The sequence below is a fragment of the Lissotriton vulgaris genome, chromosome 1_1, assembly GCF_964263255.1.
Source record: "Lissotriton vulgaris chromosome 1_1, aLisVul1.2, whole genome shotgun sequence".
In the NCBI taxonomy this organism is placed as follows: domain Eukaryota; kingdom Metazoa; phylum Chordata; class Amphibia; order Caudata; family Salamandridae; genus Lissotriton; species Lissotriton vulgaris.
Genome location: NC_141685.1, coordinates 1,077,218,971 through 1,077,236,227, shown reverse-complemented (window position 1 = coordinate 1,077,236,227; position 17,257 = coordinate 1,077,218,971). Strand labels below are relative to the sequence as shown.

At 48.7% G+C, this 17,257-nt stretch overlaps 1 protein-coding gene across 1 annotated transcript in view; it reads left to right on the top strand.

Moving 5' to 3' along the window:
* The window catches only part of LOC147748602 (uncharacterized), a 555,404-nt gene that overhangs the window by 227,062 nt on the left and 311,085 nt on the right, over window positions 1-17,257 (top strand). The gene's annotated exons all lie outside the window — the stretch shown is intronic.

Sequence of the window (17,257 nt, the reverse complement as noted above, 5' to 3'; positions counted from 1 at the left end):
GTTTGAGAAAGCTAGGCTTGGGCTCAGACAAGAACAGTTGGCCCTTGAGGAAGAGTCCCTAGAAGTCCAGAGAGCTAGGAAGGAAGAAACTGGGACTAGTGTCCCACGGTGGCAGCAACAAGGTTCCTAGAGTTAGAGATACTTCTTTTGGCCATAGGAACCTGAACAAGATAGTCCCTCTCTACCGTGTTAAGGATGACATCCACAAATGGATAACTGCTTTAGAAAGGGCTTGTAAAGTTCAGAGGGTCTCCCAAGAGCAGTGGGCAGCTATCTTGTAGCTCTCCTTTGCTAACAAAGGTAGATATAAGCAAGATGATCTTGATGTGGATTAAATGAAAAACCATCACTAATCCTAGGCACATATAATACAGATTAGAATAAGTAAGTTCTACCAAATTTAGGGTTGGGTAGGTAAGGGTCAAGCACACCCCTTTCTCCAACCTCAGAGAGCTTAGCTTTCAATAGGTTAGGTAGGTGCAACACCTCACTACACCTAGAGCCATGTCTTTAGTTGGGGATAATAGTGTACCCCAGTCTGCTACGTACAGTGGTCTAAAGTTCCAGGAACTAAGGACCCTGTGTAGTCTTAGAAAGATAAAGACAGGTGGCAAGCCCACCATTAAGTTGCTCTTAGAGCTGCTACACAAGGATGATAGTCATCCTGTGAGGGCAAAAGAACAGGAAAATATGGGTGGGGATACTCCTGAAGAGGGAACATCAGGAACTCTTCCTGAGGATCCCAATTCTGAGTGTGGGCAGGAGGATTCAAACAATTCCATCCTGCCCAACTATGATCCCTCAGGGCACAGCTCAGATGGAACATAGGAGATACCCTTTGCTCCTCCTGGGAGGGCCCAGAATAGAATGAGAAGGTCTAGATCCTCCTCTAAAGAATCCAATGCTTCAGGACATTCTGTAGCGACCTCCATATCCAGTAAGAGGGGCAGCTCTTTTGACCGGGAGTACCAACTGCTTGAACTTGAGAGAGCAAGGCTTAGGCTCAGGAGAGATCAGTTGGCTCTTGATATAGAGTACCTAGAAGTCCAGAAGGCTAGGAAGAAATTGGCACTAGAGTCCCATGGCGGGAGCAAGTGTCCCTAGAATCAGGGAAACTTCTTTGGATAATAGGGAACCTGAGCAGAATAGTCCCTCCTTACCAGGAGGGGGGGTGTGACGGTGGGCGTACTGCGGGCCGGAAAAGCAGGCGAGGAGGCCGTATATAGTGAGCTATAGTGCAGTTTTATTTCACAAAAAGGCAGATGGAATGTCACAGCACATGAAAGATAAGGGGGGTCCGTATCCGCTCTCCGCTCCGGGTCTTGGGTGTAGTCCTGGGTCTTCGGAAACGTCACCGACAGCTCCGATGTAGGGGAGGTCCACGGAGGGCGATAAGAGAGGAAACAAAAGGACCGTTAGTCTTATCCTTGGCTTTCAAGGTTATATGCCGAACACCGTCACCCGGGAAGTGATAAAGGGAGAGGGAAAGAAGAGATACCGTGAGGAAAGGGGGACACGGGAAGGCAGGAACACACGGAAGGGTTGATAGAAAGGGTGTCTGGGTGGGGGGTGCGAGGAAGAAGTAAACGGTCGTCACTCAAACAGTGCGTGTGCTGTATATCGATATTTACAGTGCAGGGGTCGTGATTGCTAAAGAGAAGGGTTATTTACAGGGCTTTACAGGAACTCCTAGTGAGCGGGGTTTAGGGAAGGCTTAAGACACTCACCCGGTCCGCCGTAACTCTCCAAGTGAGTTACGGCCGCTCTTCAGCCACCTCCTGTGGGCTCCACCACTCTTCGGTCCACTCCTCGTCGTCAGCCGTCACTTCTTCTTCTCCAGCGCTAGTCTGAGCCTCCTGCCACGATACTCCGACCCTGTGCTCTTCTCGCGTCCTGGTTTTATCCTGGGTTGACTCCGCTTCGAGGGTGGGACTTCCGGGGCCGGAGAGATATGGTTCCTCTGTGCACGTTGTTCTGGTTGGTCCCTGAAGAAGAGAGAGGGGCGGGGATGCTTTGGTTATGGCTGGCCCGCCGATTCCTGTGTGTCTCATGGTGTCTGGCTTGCTCATTCGTAATCCCGGTGGAAGGGACGGAGGTAGGTGCGGGGGAGGGCGGTCTCCGTTGAGGGGCGGCGGGGACGCCGTCTCACATACCCCTCCCCTAGCTGTCCTTCTTGTACGGGATGGGCTCTGAGGGTAACGAGAAAGGAAGTCGGCGTTTCCCTGGTCACTCCCCTTTCGATGTAGAGTTTTGAAGTGAAAGGGCTGAAGGGAGAGAAACCAGCGGAGGACTCGGTCGTTTTGACCCTTGTTCCGAGCCATCCACTCCAAGGGAGCATGGTCAGTGTAAAGGATAAAGTCTCTGCCCTCCAAATAATATCGCAGATTGTCGATGGCCCATTTTATGGCCAGGGCTTCTTTTTCCACCACTGCGTAATGTTTTTCTCGAGGAAACAGTTTGCGACTCACGTAGAGGATGGGTCGTTCATTCCCTAGGGTGTCCTTCTGGGACAGGACGGCCCCCAAACCATGCTCGGAGGCATCTGTTTGCAGAATAAAGGGTAAGGAGTAGTCCGGGGGTACTAACACAGGGCTGGAGGTCAAGGCACCTTTCAGGTCGGTGAATGCGTTCCAGGCTTCGGGAGAGGGATTCCGTAGCATCTCATCTGAGCGGTTAGTTTTTTTCAGGAGATCCGTCAGAGCAGCGGCTCTCTGAGAGAAATTAGGCACGAACCGCCGATAATACCCTAGAAGGCCCAAGAATGCTCGGAGGTCTTTTTTTGTTTGGGGAAAGGACAGGGACTGGATAGCTATGGTTTTACTTTCCTGGGGTCTTATCAAACCCTCCCCTAGTAGATATCCCAGATACTTGACCGTTCTGGCCGCCAGAGTGGTTTTGGCAGGGTTTATGGCAAAACCAAAGTAGCCTAGGGAAGAGACAACATCACCGAGATGCTTCACATGTTGGGGCCAACTATCGCTGAATATGACGATATCGTCCAGATAGGCGCCCGCGTACTGTGCATGGGGTCTCAGGACACGATTCATAGCTCGTTGGAAAGTGGCGGGTGCGCCATGAAGACCAAAGGGCATGACCAGGAATTGGTATAACCCCTCCGGGGTGGAGAAGGCGGTCTTTTTTTTGTCTTGTTCCCGGAGGGGTATCTGCCAATATCCTTTGCAAAGATCTAGGGTTGAAATATACTTTGCTTTCCCTATCCTTTCAATCATTTCATCCACCCGAGGCAAGGGATAGGTGTCAAAGGTGGACACTTTGTTAACCTCCCGAAAATCTATGCAGAAACGGACCGACCCATCGGGTTTTGGGACAAGGACGATAGGGGAGTTCCACTCACTGACTGAAGGCTCTATTATACCCATCCTTAGCATGTCGTCTATCTCCTGCTTTATCACTGCCCGACGGGCCTCGGGGACTCTATAGGGTCTTAATCGGACTATTTTCCCGGGTTCGGTTTCGATGGTATGTTCCGTGACACTGGTACGACCAGGAGTAGAAGAGAAGACCCCATTAAGAGGCCCTAGGGCCCTGCGCAGTTCTTGGGCTTGTAGAGGAGGCAGTTCAGGGTCAAGACACGGGTCAAACGGACAGGCCAGGGAATTGTTGGCTCCTAACAACACCGGACGGGGACCCTCCCACTTTTTTAGCAGATTTACGTGGAATATCTGGGTGGTACCACGTATGGCGTCTAATTCCACCTCATAGGTAACTGGCGTCACCTGCCGGAGAATGGTGTATGGGCCTTGCCACCTCCCCAAGAGCTTCTGGTCGGAGGAGGGCATCATGAGTAAGACCAGATCGTTGTCAGCAAATACCCGGGGACGAGTGCCCTTGTCGTATTGCTTCTTCTGGCTGGTTTGGGCACTCTCAAGATTCTGTCGGACTATGTTCCGGATCATGGCTAGGTGAGTTTTTAGGTTTTCCATATACTCCGGGAGCGGTCGTGTTCGATCCGGCTCTGTTTCCCAGGCCTCTTGGGCCATGTCTAAGAGGGTACGGGGGGGACGGCCATACAGGAGCTCATAAGGGGAGTAGCCGGTGCTGCTCTGCTTCTTACAGCGTATGGCGAACAGAGCTAAGGGCAGAATGTCCTCCCACCTTTTGGCTTCTAGGCCCAAGAGTTTTTTCAGGGTCTGTTTTATGGTGGCATTGTAACGCTCTACCAAACCATCCGTTTGCGGATGGTACGCCGAGGTACGAATTTGCTTTATTCCCAGCTCAGCACAAACCCGTTTCATAAGAGATGAAACAAAGGGGGTACCCTGATCCGTCAGGATTTCCTGGGGAAACCCCACTCGAGAGAATAGGGTGATCAGGGCTTTCGCTATTGTCTGGGTGGTAGGCTGACGTAGTGGAATAGCTTCTGGGAAGCGGGTGGCATAGTCAACTATCACCAAAGCATAGCGACACCCGCTGCGGGAGGGTAGGAGAGGCCCTATGATATCCATACCTATCCTGCTGAAGGGGACATCTATGAGAGGCAGGGGTTGTAATGGTACTCTCGGGGGTCTGTGACGACTGTTTTTCTGACAGACTACACATTCGCGACAGTAGGTTTTAATCATCTGATGCACTCCCGGCCAATAGAACTTATCTAAGACTGCCTGACTGGTCTTCTCATCCCCGAAATGGCCCCCTAAAAGATGGCTATGAGCAAGGAAGAGGACTTTGTCTTGGAAGGGACCGGGAATGAGCAACTGTGCGGTCTGTTGGGTCCCCCCTCCCCTATACAGCAACCCATTTCTCTTAAAAAAATATGGACCTACTTGTAAGGGGTCTTCGTGGTCAAGGGCCCTTCCCCAAGCTTCCTGTAAGAGCGGGTCTTCCTGTTGGGCCGCCCTGAACTCTCTATCGGTCTGCCATGGGTGTTCTTCTGTTAACACGGGGTAGGCACCGATATACTCCTTCTTCTCCTTTCTCTTCTGACTCTTAGGTTTATGTGGTTTGGGCGGTCTATCAGGAGGGGTTTGTCCCGGATAAGGAGCGTCCTTCCACCACTGGGTCAGGGACTCTGACGTATCATGAAGGAGCGTAGGCAATCCCGGGTAATCACTACCGAGAATAGCCTGCTCAGGTAGTGCGGGGACAAGACCTACGGTTAGGTTCGTTCCGGGGTCCATCTTATGTTGTACTTGTACTTGAGTGGTAGGGTACCGCTTGGTGTCCCCGTGTACACATTGGATGGCTACTACACCCGTAGGGCCATGGACGGGTTGAGCCAGATCTTGTGGTCTTATTACGCTCTGGCGGCACCCGGAGTCAGCAAGGGCCATGAGTCGTTGTCCGTTCACAGTCACCGGACAGTGAAACGGCGGGGGAGTGGAGCCAGGAGGGTTGCACAGATAGTTCCTTACAAATCCAATGTCCATGGGTTCCTCCTTCTGGGGACACATCCGGGCGATGTGGCCGAACCCACCACAGGAGTAACACTGGGGTCCCGGGTTGGGGGGTCGGAACAGGACCGGTGGACCCAAAAGGGAAGATGGTTCAGTTCTTTTCATCGGTTGGGGCCGAGAAGGACGTGTGGTCATAGGATTCGCATTCCTGGTTGTGTGTTCCTCTTTTCCCCGCTGGAGCTCGTGTGCCCTGCTGTAGGCGGAGGCTATCTCTATTGCAGTTTCGAGAGTGAGCCTGGAGTGCTGCCTCACCCAACGCTGGGTGGCCGGGTGCAAGGAGTTCAAAAACTGCTCCAAATAAATTTTCTCTAGGATATTGTCTTTGGTAGCCGTCTCGGGTCGAAGCCATCTGTTGGCGAGATCTTTGATTCGAAAGGAGAGGGCCCTTGGGTTTTCCTGGGGCCTCTCCTTGGCTTGCCGCAACTTAACTCTATAGGTGTCGTCATCAATGCCAAGGCGTTCAAGGATACAACGTTTGATGTCCGCATAAGGGGTGGTGCCTTGTATGTTGGCCTGCTGGTAGGCTGCCTGCAAATCGCCGGTCAGAAGGGGACCCAGGTATTGACCCCAACGATCCACAGGCCAATTGGCGGCTTGGGCTAGCCTTTCAAAATTGGTGAAGAAGTAGTCCGGGTCCTCCCCCGGGACGTACTTCTGCAGGACAACTGACGGAAATGAGGAGACTGGTCTTGGTTGTCCCAGGGCTGTTGTCAGTTTTTCCATGGTTTGTTCATGGGTCGCCCCCTGGCCCTTTAGGACATCGTGGAGCTGTCCCCTATCGTTTTCAGCGGTCTTTAGGAATTGTTCCATAAGCTTGCCAAATTGCTCCTGGGATTCCGCCATCTGCTTGACCACGGCCTCCATGCTTCCAGCTGATCCCACTTCTGACACCAGATGTGACGGTGTGCGTACTGCGGGCCGGAAAAGCAGGCGAGGAGGCCGTATATAGTGAGCTATAGTGCAGTTTTATTTCACAAAAAGGCAGATGGAATGTCACAGCACATGAAAGATAAGGGGGGTCCGTATCCGCTCTCCGCTCCGGGTCTTGGGTGTAGTCCTGGGTCTTCGGAAACGTCACCGACAGCTCCGATGTAGGGGAGGTCCACGGAGGGCAATAAGAGAGGAAACAAAAGGACCGTTAGTCTTATCCTTGGCTTTCAAGGTTATATGCCGAACACCGTCACCCGGGAAGTGATAAAGGGAGAGGGAAAGAAGAGATACCGTGAGGAAAGGGGGACACGGGAAGGCAGGAACACACGGAAGGGTTGATAGAAAGGGTGTCTGGGTGGGGGGTGCGAGGAAGAAGTAAACGGTCGTCACTCAAACAGTGCGTGTGCTGTATATCGATATTTACAGTGCAGGGGTCGTGATTGCTAAAGAGAAGGGTTATTTACAGGGCTTTACAGGAACTCCTAGTGAGCGGGGTTTAGGGAAGGCTTAAGACACTCACCCGGTCCGCCGTAACTCTCCAAGTGAGTTACGGCCGCTCTTCAGCCACCTCCTGTGGGCTCCACCACTCTTCGGTCCACTCCTCGTCGTCAGCCGTCACTTCTTCTTCTCCAGCGCTAGTCTGAGCCTCCTGCCACGATACTCCGACCCTGTGCTCTTCTCGCGTCCTGGTTTTATCCTGGGTTGACTCCGCCCCGAGGGTGGGACTTCCGGGGCCGGAGAGATATGGTTCCTCTGTGCACGTTGTTCTGGTTGGTCCCTGAAGAAGAGAGAGGGGCGGGGATGCTTTGGTTATGGCTGGCCCGCCGATTCCTGTGTGTCTCATGGTGTCTGGCTTGCTCATTCGTAATCCCGGTGGAAGGGACGGAGGTAGGTGCGGGGGAGGGCGGTCTCCGTTGAGGGGCGGCGGGGACGCCGTCTCACAGGGGGTGATATCCATAAATGGATCACTGCTTTGGAGAGGGACTGTAAAGTTGAGAGGGTCCCTCAAGAGCAGTGGGCAGCTATCTTGTGGCTCTCCTTTGCTATTAGAGACGAGGATGCTGATAATTACACAGTTTTGAAAAGTGCTCTAATTGATGCGTTTGGCTTAACTACTGAACAATACAGGATTAAGTTCAGAGACACCCTGTGTACAATTTTGGCGTTCACTTAAGCTACCTTTGATGGCTCGCATAGCTCTTTCAAACATGATTATGCTTCCCAGGTTACTATACTACTTTGCGAACTTGCCAGTGATAGTTACGTCAACATGGTTTTCAGACCTAAATCAAACACTCCGCGAACTAATATGAGATGGTGGGCGGAACAGAGTATCTTTGGAGATATTACAAAGGGCACCAGAGGAGGGAGGATTAGATGCACCAGACTTCGAGCTGTACTACTTAGCAGCCCAACTCCAGTGACTATCCCAGTGGGTGGATGGTAGAAATCTAGAATTGCTGGAAGAGGAAGGGTGGAGAAACAGCCAAAGTTGGTTAGTGGCCAAGTTGTTGCAGCCAGCAGTGAGTGTAGCCAAATCTAACATGCTTCTACAAGCAATGCTATACTGTCGGAAGAGATGCCGTTGATGTGTGAATGCGGACCACCCCTTTGCCCCTGATATACTGCTAGTGGGGATCGCATATGGAGACCCTATCACCCTATGCACAAGACATCAGTTCGCAGAATGGACAACAGCTGAGATAATCACCGTGGGAGATTGCTTCATTTTGGGCGGATTAATACCCAAGAGACCTTATGACACAAACTGATCTCCCACATGGTCAGAGAATACTATGTCAGAAATTCCACCAAGGCATTTGGGGACTTATGGCACAATAATTCACAAGAGCCACAAACACATGGGGTACTCAAGACAATCTTAAGCTTGCGGGCGGCCAGGCACTTGATTAAATGGCTATACCGGTCGCTACTAGACACAGTTAAGAAACCATTGGACCGTACTCTTAAGAAATGAGATGAGATTATTGGAAGAACGTTGATGGACAAGGAATGGAGAAGAGTATTAGAGGACCCCAGACGGGTATCCAGAAATTCGAACTTTAAAGCGATACAGTTTAACTATGTGCACATGGTATACCGGACACCTCATCGTCTTACCATTATAGGGGGCGACGCGACACAGGTTGCCCTAGATGCAGATTAAAGGATGTGGGGTTTACTCACATGACCAGGGAGTGCACAAATCTGGGAAAATTCTGGGAGAAGGTACTGGATATGATACACAAAATCCTGGCGCACACTCTGCCAAATACAATCGAAGTTGGCCTACTGGGCTTGTTTCCCAGACCGAAAGCCCCAAAAATAGGCATCAGATTAATTGACCTTGCATTGATCCTGGCGAGGAGACAAATAGCCGAGCACTGGAAATCACACACAATACCTCGTATAGAGACATAGGAGAATAGTGTTGACACTTGGGCCAAAGCAGAACAGAGAGCATTAATACAGGAAGATGCAAGGGGGATCCGAAAGCTCTCACTGTTGGAGCTCTGGACAGAGGTACTGAGGGAGTGGGAGACAAGGCATAAAACTGATGCAGAAGAAGGAGAAGGTGAGGTATTAGACCAACAAGAAAATAATCCTGGGTCAACAGGATCAAATCACGAGTATGGGGTTGAAGTGAGAATAGAGAGTGAACCATACCTGAGCTAACACCCTCTTGTGCTAGATTTGTCTCCCCCCTGTGCTCTCCTCATGATACACTAACTACACATATATTTGATATGACTTTTAAACTAGACCAGCCCATATCCCTTGACAAACATATATAGGACAAACACTTGGTGGGACGGCACTGGGAGACACACCTCAAAAATGGTTATTAGTATTTGTTAGATGTGATCGGCTTAATGTAATTAAATGGGTATCTTTGCTGATGGCTACGAGTAACTCCCTTGAGTACACATGACTTTAGGTATAGACTCCAGGTGTACTTGAACTTTTCTTCTAGACACACTGCTGTTTATGGTGAATAACTGACCCATGTGAAAATGTAATTGATACGATTCATTTGTCGTTGGAAATACTACATACACCATGTGACTGTCTGCACTTGTAACCAAGGGTGTTCTTGTTAAAGGAAAATAAAATGCTAATAAAGATATATTTAGAAGTTCAGAGACACCCAGAGAGCACAAACCTAGGACTTGGTAGATTTTGTGGATAGTGCCACAAAGGCTCTGGAAGGTTGGCTATATGGCAGCAAAGTGCATGACTACTTAGAATTGTACAATTTGATTATGAGGGAGTAGAGCTTTAATAATTGTCAGAACCAGCTTTTGCACCAGTATGTGGTGGACTCAGATCTGACTTCTCCCTAAGAATTGGGAAAGAAGGTAGATAAATGGGTCAGAACCAGGGTTACGCAGAAGAACCATGATGGTGGTGACTAGAAGAAAGTTACTTCCAAAACCCAAGGGAGAGGTGGGGATAAGTCTAAAGAGAAATCCTCTAAAGGCCCCAAAAGTTCTCCTCTGGGGGTGGGTCACAAACTCCTGCTTCCCCTGGTAAGAAACCTTATTGCTTTGTTTGTAAAAAGCAAGGTCACAAGAAATATGATTCTAATTGCCCCAAGCCCAGCAATAATGAAAATACTCCTACTTTTACAGTACCCCTCGAGCTCCAAGTAGTAATCTCCCTGGGAGTAGTAGCACACCCAAAAGTTTAGTTGGGTTTTCATGCTGTACTGAGGTGGATACTGACCTAGCCAGGTCCCCCACACAACCCACCTTAGTCTGTGATGATGGCATGGGGTTTGCCCCTTTTACTGTCAGTCCCAATACCTTGGGCAAGTACAGACAGGCGCCTCTAATTAATGGCCAGAAGGCTGTAGCCTGTAGGGACACAGGAGCTAATGTCACCATGATGACAGGAAAACTAGGGTCCCCACTTCAGCATTCACCTGGATACATGTACCAGGTGACCAACACTGATGGTGTTAGAACAGATCATCCCATGGCCATAGTCAATCTCAGATTGGGAGGGGTCACCGGTCCTATAAGAGTTGCAGTGTCCCCAAACTTGCCTGGAGATTGCCTCTTGGGCAATGATATGGAAACTTCAGCCTGGGCTGAAGTAGAACGGAAGGCCCATCTAGAGATGATAGGCCTCCATGAGAAGGTTGGTGTGACCCTTAGGGCCCCAGTTCAGCCACAGGAAGCTTCGGGAGCAGTGGAGCCTGAAAGAATCCGACATTCTCTCTTTTCGCAAACAGCTGAAAACGCTCCTGTTCACCACATAACCATGGTACTGAATCTGCCCTCCTCCTAACTCACACCTCAGAGATATGCTTAGCGCTTGGACGCCTCAGGGCAGCTACCCGCGCTTTAGAAATCCGAATTCATTCATTCATTCATTCAGAATGTCCCACTCTGCTCCACCAGACACCACAGGGGAGAAAGAAAATACTCTAGGGGCCCACTGCCAAGAGGAATCCCCTCATCCACTGATTAGGGACCCCCAGCCTATTAGTACTAGCCAGGTGGATAATCCTCAGCATTCTGAGGGAATCCCTCTTACCCTTGGCAGATGACATCCCCCAGATGGACTCTGTTGGGCAAAGTAAAACCTGGGACAAGACTGTCCCAAACCTTCACGGGGCCTCCATTGTTCCAACCAGACAGGATCAATCAAAAGCTATAAGCAGCCACAGGATGCCCCCTAGGGATAGGTACAAGACAGTCATGGAGAGAAAGGCCTCAATAGTGGCCAATGGTTTGAGGAAGCTGAAACCAAACCTGTTAGAGCCTCTCTTCCCTAACCAGACACCTCACCAGCCTCTCGCCTGGCTCAAACAGATGGCAGGTAGTCACCCTAAACGTTTGAAAGGATCCAAGACCCTACAGGGGAGGAACTTCTCAGTGGAACATAGGAGAGAGAGTATCCATGCTAGTGCAGCACCTTCCTTATATGGCCACTTAGGGAATAAAGACTCAACTGGGCAAGGTTAGCCTTATCTCCTTTCGTTTGGGGGTGGAGGGTTATGTAGGAAGGTAGGATCCTTCTGCATGGTTACCCCCACTTTTTGCGTAGTTCTAAGCTGTTTTTAACTAGTCTGACTGGGATCCTGCTAATCAGGACCCCAGTCTCTCTGCTTTCTCCCTTAAATTGTTATGTTCAGTTAGTACATCCCAGAATGGAATCTGTCCTTAGTATATGGTACTAAGGTACTAAGCGCATATGTACTCCAGAGGCCACCCATGGGCTGAAGCATGCATTATGCCACTCATGGGAGACCATTCAAAATGGAACTACAGGCCTGCCATTGCAGCCTGTGTAACCTGGTGCTAGCAGCACTTACTAAAAATATAGGATTCCTATTTCTAGAGTCACTGTACTTAAAACCTATAAGTCACCCCTATAGCAGGTCTTTGCGATCCTGAAAGCAGGGTGCTTGGTTCTAAGTGAAAGGGTGCCCCTGCATGAGCAGAACACCCCTGCAGCCACATACTATATAGAGGGGCATCGTGTAATTACGCGATGACCATCTCCAAAACATGTTGGAATCATACCCCCACACCATAAATGATGTGGGAGGTATGATACCAAACACTGGAAGAGCCCTTCGTTAGGCTCTCATTGTTCCCGTTACCAGCCTTCTTGAACCGGACAGCACAAAATGGTTGCTGCCAACCAGAGACACAATTCTACCCTCTTGCTGCTGAGCCAAGCTTGTGCAGAGGAATGTAGAACAATAGGCATCCTGTCACAGGGAGGTGTGACCACCTCCCAGGCCGGATTTAGTGTATTGGGGTGGGGTGGGTGTGCTTGCCAGCGCCACATAGTCTGCATGAGGGGCACATAGTCCAGTTCAAACCAGTCCTGGTGAGCCGTTGGCTCCCGCTCTGGCGTGAAACTGGACAAAGTACATGGGAGTAACCTCGCCCCTGTCCAGACCCTACCCTGGGAGGGCCCTCTAAATCTAACCAACCCTTTTCCTAGGGTACTTAAGGGCTTACCTGGGTGTAGGTCCGGAGATTCATTGTGGGATAAGATTCAGATTAGACGCCACTTCTTCTTCTACCGGCACTCTGGGCTTCGTTTGGGCCTGAGTTCGTCTCCCTTCTAGTCTGCTGCATCGTCTGTGCCTGTGCATCATACAGGAACCTTCCAAGGCCTGAGAAGCATCAAAGACACTTGAAAGAATTTCCCTTGGAGTGAAGGAGTCACTCCCCTGCATTCGCAGGAACTGCAACTAAGTCGACCGGTCTGCTGATCCTGAGCTCCTCCTGACTCCAAAGGCTCTGCAACACAGGTGGTGGTTTTCTACAGCTCCCGAGGCCTGCCCTCTCACTAAGTTTGAGGCCAGTATCCCTCGTGGGGGTTGCAATACCCGAACCCCTGTGCACTGCGTCAGCTTGCAGTTGCAAAGGCTTCTTGACTTCTTTCCAAAAGATCTTCTGGCTCCAAGTAGCCCCAACCTCGAGCACCTCCAGTGACCAGAATATTCAGTCACACCGGATCGTGTGCATTGTGCCTGCATCTTTTGGTGAGCTGCTTGAGGTCCTCTTGCTACTCCAGTGCATTGGGTCTGTGGGTCCACTTGAGTGTTGTACTTGTTACTTTTGGGCTCCGCTGATTGCTCAGGGCCTGCCCTGACTCGACTGCATGTGGTGAGTCCCCTGGACCTTGCTGGTCCCGATGTTGCTCCTTCTTCACTTCTGCGTTGGTTGCCTTTGCCAAGGCTTGTTGGTGCCCCACCCCCACCAGACACAGACCCCTCAGCACTCGACATCTTTCGTTGGACAGCTTGTGCACAGCTCCTGGTCCTTCTCAGCGTCACCTGGTCCTCAAAGCTGCAGAGTCAAGGTCATCGTCACCAATCCTGCAACAACGACATCAGAGGACTTTCGTCTTCCAAGTCTCCTGGACACTCCTGAGTGACATAGACTCTGTCCCCTCTGCTTGCAGGTACCTCTCATCTAGAATCCACCGGACACTTTCTCTCCTTCAGCAGCGGCACTTTACTGAAGTCCTTCATTGACACCACTACACATGTTTTCCCCCAGCTTCCCTGGTGTAGGTTATGTGGGTATTAGGGTATCCACGGTTGGGCTGGCTCTCCAAACTTCTGTCTTCCACTGGGTTTCTTCAGGGTCCACTGATATGGGTCCTTAGTCTTTAAAAATCCAACTGCGACTTACACATAGAGTTGTATGGAGCGCACAGTCGTGTTCCCACACTGCACACTCTCTCCGTGGGGTTCCTAGCTACTCACCTTGGATGGTTCCTCGGGTCCCCAGCTCTTCTACGTGGTTGTTATACCACTTTCTTAGTATATGGTTTAGTCCCCCCGTTGGGTCCACTGTATTTTTACTTTGTTTCTTTGCTTAAGTATTGTGTGCATTGTGCATACCTCCGGATAGGAGATATTTCTATGTGTTAGCGAGTATTATATAATAAAATACATATTTTTATAAATACTTTGTGTGGTTCTTTTTCACTCAATCTATACTATAAGATTGCATTCTGGTCAAACAAACTGCTTAACACTCCTTCTGGACTAAGCCTGAAGGCTGCTCTCCACAGCTACTACTTAAAGAGCTTTCTAAGGTTGTCTAAGACCTCTTAAATCACCATAAGGGTTGTGTGGACTGGTGCAAGGTGCCCACTTACGTAAGTGGACATCATATACCAGGCCAGCTCCTCACAAGCACATTTCCCTATTCGTAGACTCCTTTCTTAAACCGCTAGTACTTAACCTGCCTTCATTCATCCAAGATACCTCTGACATTCTTTAAGGCAAAAGGCGTTGGCTGCCTTTGTTTGAATTAATAAATTAATACAATAAAATAAAAGGATTGAATCACTAACCAAGATCTACGACTATCAATATTTTTCAGTAATGTTTTCCTGCTTCCTGTATATATAACTCTGAAAACTGTTGTTGCCTCTCTATTTATATATATGTGTGTATATATATATATATATATATATATATATATATATATATATATATATATATATATATATATGTTTGATTGCAGCACTACAAGGACCGAGAGGCCACAGGGTGGCCACGCCCACATGGGCGGATGACCATTAAGCCGTCGAAGTGCTGTCTTCGTCATTTCCAGAACTCACTCAAGCCCTGAACCCATGACTAAGTGTCAGGAGACACGAAACGCGTTGGGAAGGACTGTATTTGTGTGAAGCACCGTGCTGGTTGAAATGTGCTTTTCTTCAAATAAATGATGGCAAGATAACACGCACCTGGTTGGGCTCCTTCATAGCAGGCAACTGGTTGGATGTTCTATTAGCGGCCCAGCCTGAGCCGCGAAGAGAGCCTCACTGCACTTCTGTGCAGTCCCGTCACTCCGCCAATCGACGCAGTGGCCATGGGCATGGTGACGGTCTTTGAAGTTTGTAAGCAGCGCTTTCTGCAGCTTTGGTGTGTTCCCAACCCACTGGGGAATGAAATAATTACGTGAATGGAATGGCGGCTCACTGGAGTTTGATTGCAGCACTACAAGGACCGAGAGGCCACAGGGTGGCCACGCCCACATGGGCGGATGAACATTAAGCCGTCGAAGTGCTGCCTTCGTCATTTCCAGAACTCACTCAAGCCCTGAACCCATGACTAAGTGTCGGGAGACACGAAACGTGTCGGGAAGGACTGTATCTGTGTGAAGCACCGTGCTGGTTGAAATGTGCTTTTCTTCAAATAAATTATGGCAAAATAACACGCACCTGGTTGGGCTCCTTCATAGCGGGCAACGGTTTGGATGTTATATATATATTTTTTTTTAATGTACTCTTGGGTTCCCGCAGTAGGCAGGAATAGTTAGTGCTTATGATTTTGATGAGGAGTCTTCTAGAAGAGAACTAGGATTACAGGTAAATAACTCATCCTTCCTTGACATTGGACTCTGCGGTACCTTCATGCACTGGACAAGAACCGTACTACCTTTTGCGGGAGAGGGTGTGGAGTGACATTCTATCACTCATCCATTGGGAATGTGTCCCAATACAAAGAAGGGGTGGATGCCACAGGAAAGATATTTGCCCTCAAAGTTCCAGAAAATCCCCACAATTTCCTGTTGGGGTAGATGCACAAAAGTACTGTCGCTCCTGGTCAAATGGAGCCCCACCTTTACCTCACATCTGGGATTGGTATTTTAAAATCTGGTATATGCTGGGATGGAAAAGATCATGTTTAGTATTCAAGCCTGGAATGTACTTTCTTATTGAACTGACATCTTCTTCTGGACGACCTGTCCGCGGACTGTAGGGAGTTCTGCAAATATTACAGGACTGAAGTTACTTAGGAGACTAGGGGCCAGATGTAGGAGACCAAATACCGTCGGTAACGGCCGATTTCGTCCGTTACCGACCGGTATTTGGTAATTGACATGCAGGTGGCATTTAATTTACAGAATAGGTATATTTACCGATTCGGTAAATTTACCGATTCTGTAAAATACCGAATCGGTAAATTGACCGAATCGGTAAATACAGATGTAGGTGGCACTGGAAACAGTGCCACAGGCCATTACCGATTCGTTATTTACCATGTAATACTATTACATGGTAAATAACAAATTCCAGTGTACATTCACATCTGTGCATGTACACCTGTGCCATGTGGCACACAGACATGCCCTAAGGGCATGTATGTGTGTCACATGGCACACAAGCCAGTAACAGGGGTGCAACAGGGTGTCAAAGTGACACCCTGTCCCCCTTGTAAAATCGGTAATTTTACCGATTCGGTAATTACCGAATCGGTATTTGCTATTGAATCCTATGGGCTTCAAGGCCCATAGAAATCAATGGCAAATACCGATTCGGTAATTACCGAATCGGTAATTACCGAATCTTACCGATTCGGTATTTTGTACCGAATTTACCTACATAGCATTTACCGAATAGTAAATACCGAATCGGTAAAATTCGTTATTTACCATTCGGGAATTTGCTATTACCTACATCTAGGCCTAGATGGGGAATGCTCCAGTGTTATTTTACTTAGATGAGTGAAGATTCTGAATCAGTGGAATTAGGGTGAAGCTTATTGTGGGTGAGAGGGGGAACTGGGAAAGTGTTTGTTTGCAGAAAATTCATGCAGAAACTTTAAATAAAACTATTTGAAGCATAATCTAGTTCTTGTTGTTGCTTTTTCGTCATACCAGCTTAAGGCAATGATGGTGGTTTTATTGCATTATTAGATTTGGATGGATAAAGAGCTGTTAGAGTCTAAAACTCTGACTTTTAAAGCACACGCAGATCATAGTAGTAACTCCTTACCTTGCTGCCCTCTCTTGACCGCTTACCAGCTGCTTAATTACTCCCAGCTGTCACAGTGCAAATAGAAAAGTATGTGAACTGTGATGCTGAGTAGAGGTGAGGGGGTGTGAGGGAGTGTGTGAATGGAGTCAAACACGTGGCTAAAAAAATTCTCTTTTTTTGGCCTTTCACCTATAGGTAAGTACATATAAAATATGATGCGCAAACTGTAAGTAACACATAAATGCAATGTACATGTTTCTGTCGGAAATGTATTTTTTGGTAGGAAAGTTCAGTTGGTTAATGCGGTCACTTTGGATATCTGTCGGTATAACCAGACGGTCACCCATTTGAATCCTAGTTGTTGCGCTGGGGAAATAATGGCCTGTTTTTATAGTTCTAAAGGCATCTCGCCTGTGACAGAAAGCGCTGTGAATTTATGCCATTACTTTAAACATTTAATAAAATATATTACACACAGTGCAACTAGCCTATCGCAAACTGTACAAAAATATTGTTTAAATGTTTACAGTGCTTTCAAAAGTTGTGTAAAATGCTGACCGTACCTAGTGTACACCCTTTTTAAAAACATTTTTTTTATATAAGTTTCCATTAAAAGGACTAATCCAGATTCTATCACCCGCAGTGGTTCCCAAGAATCCTTT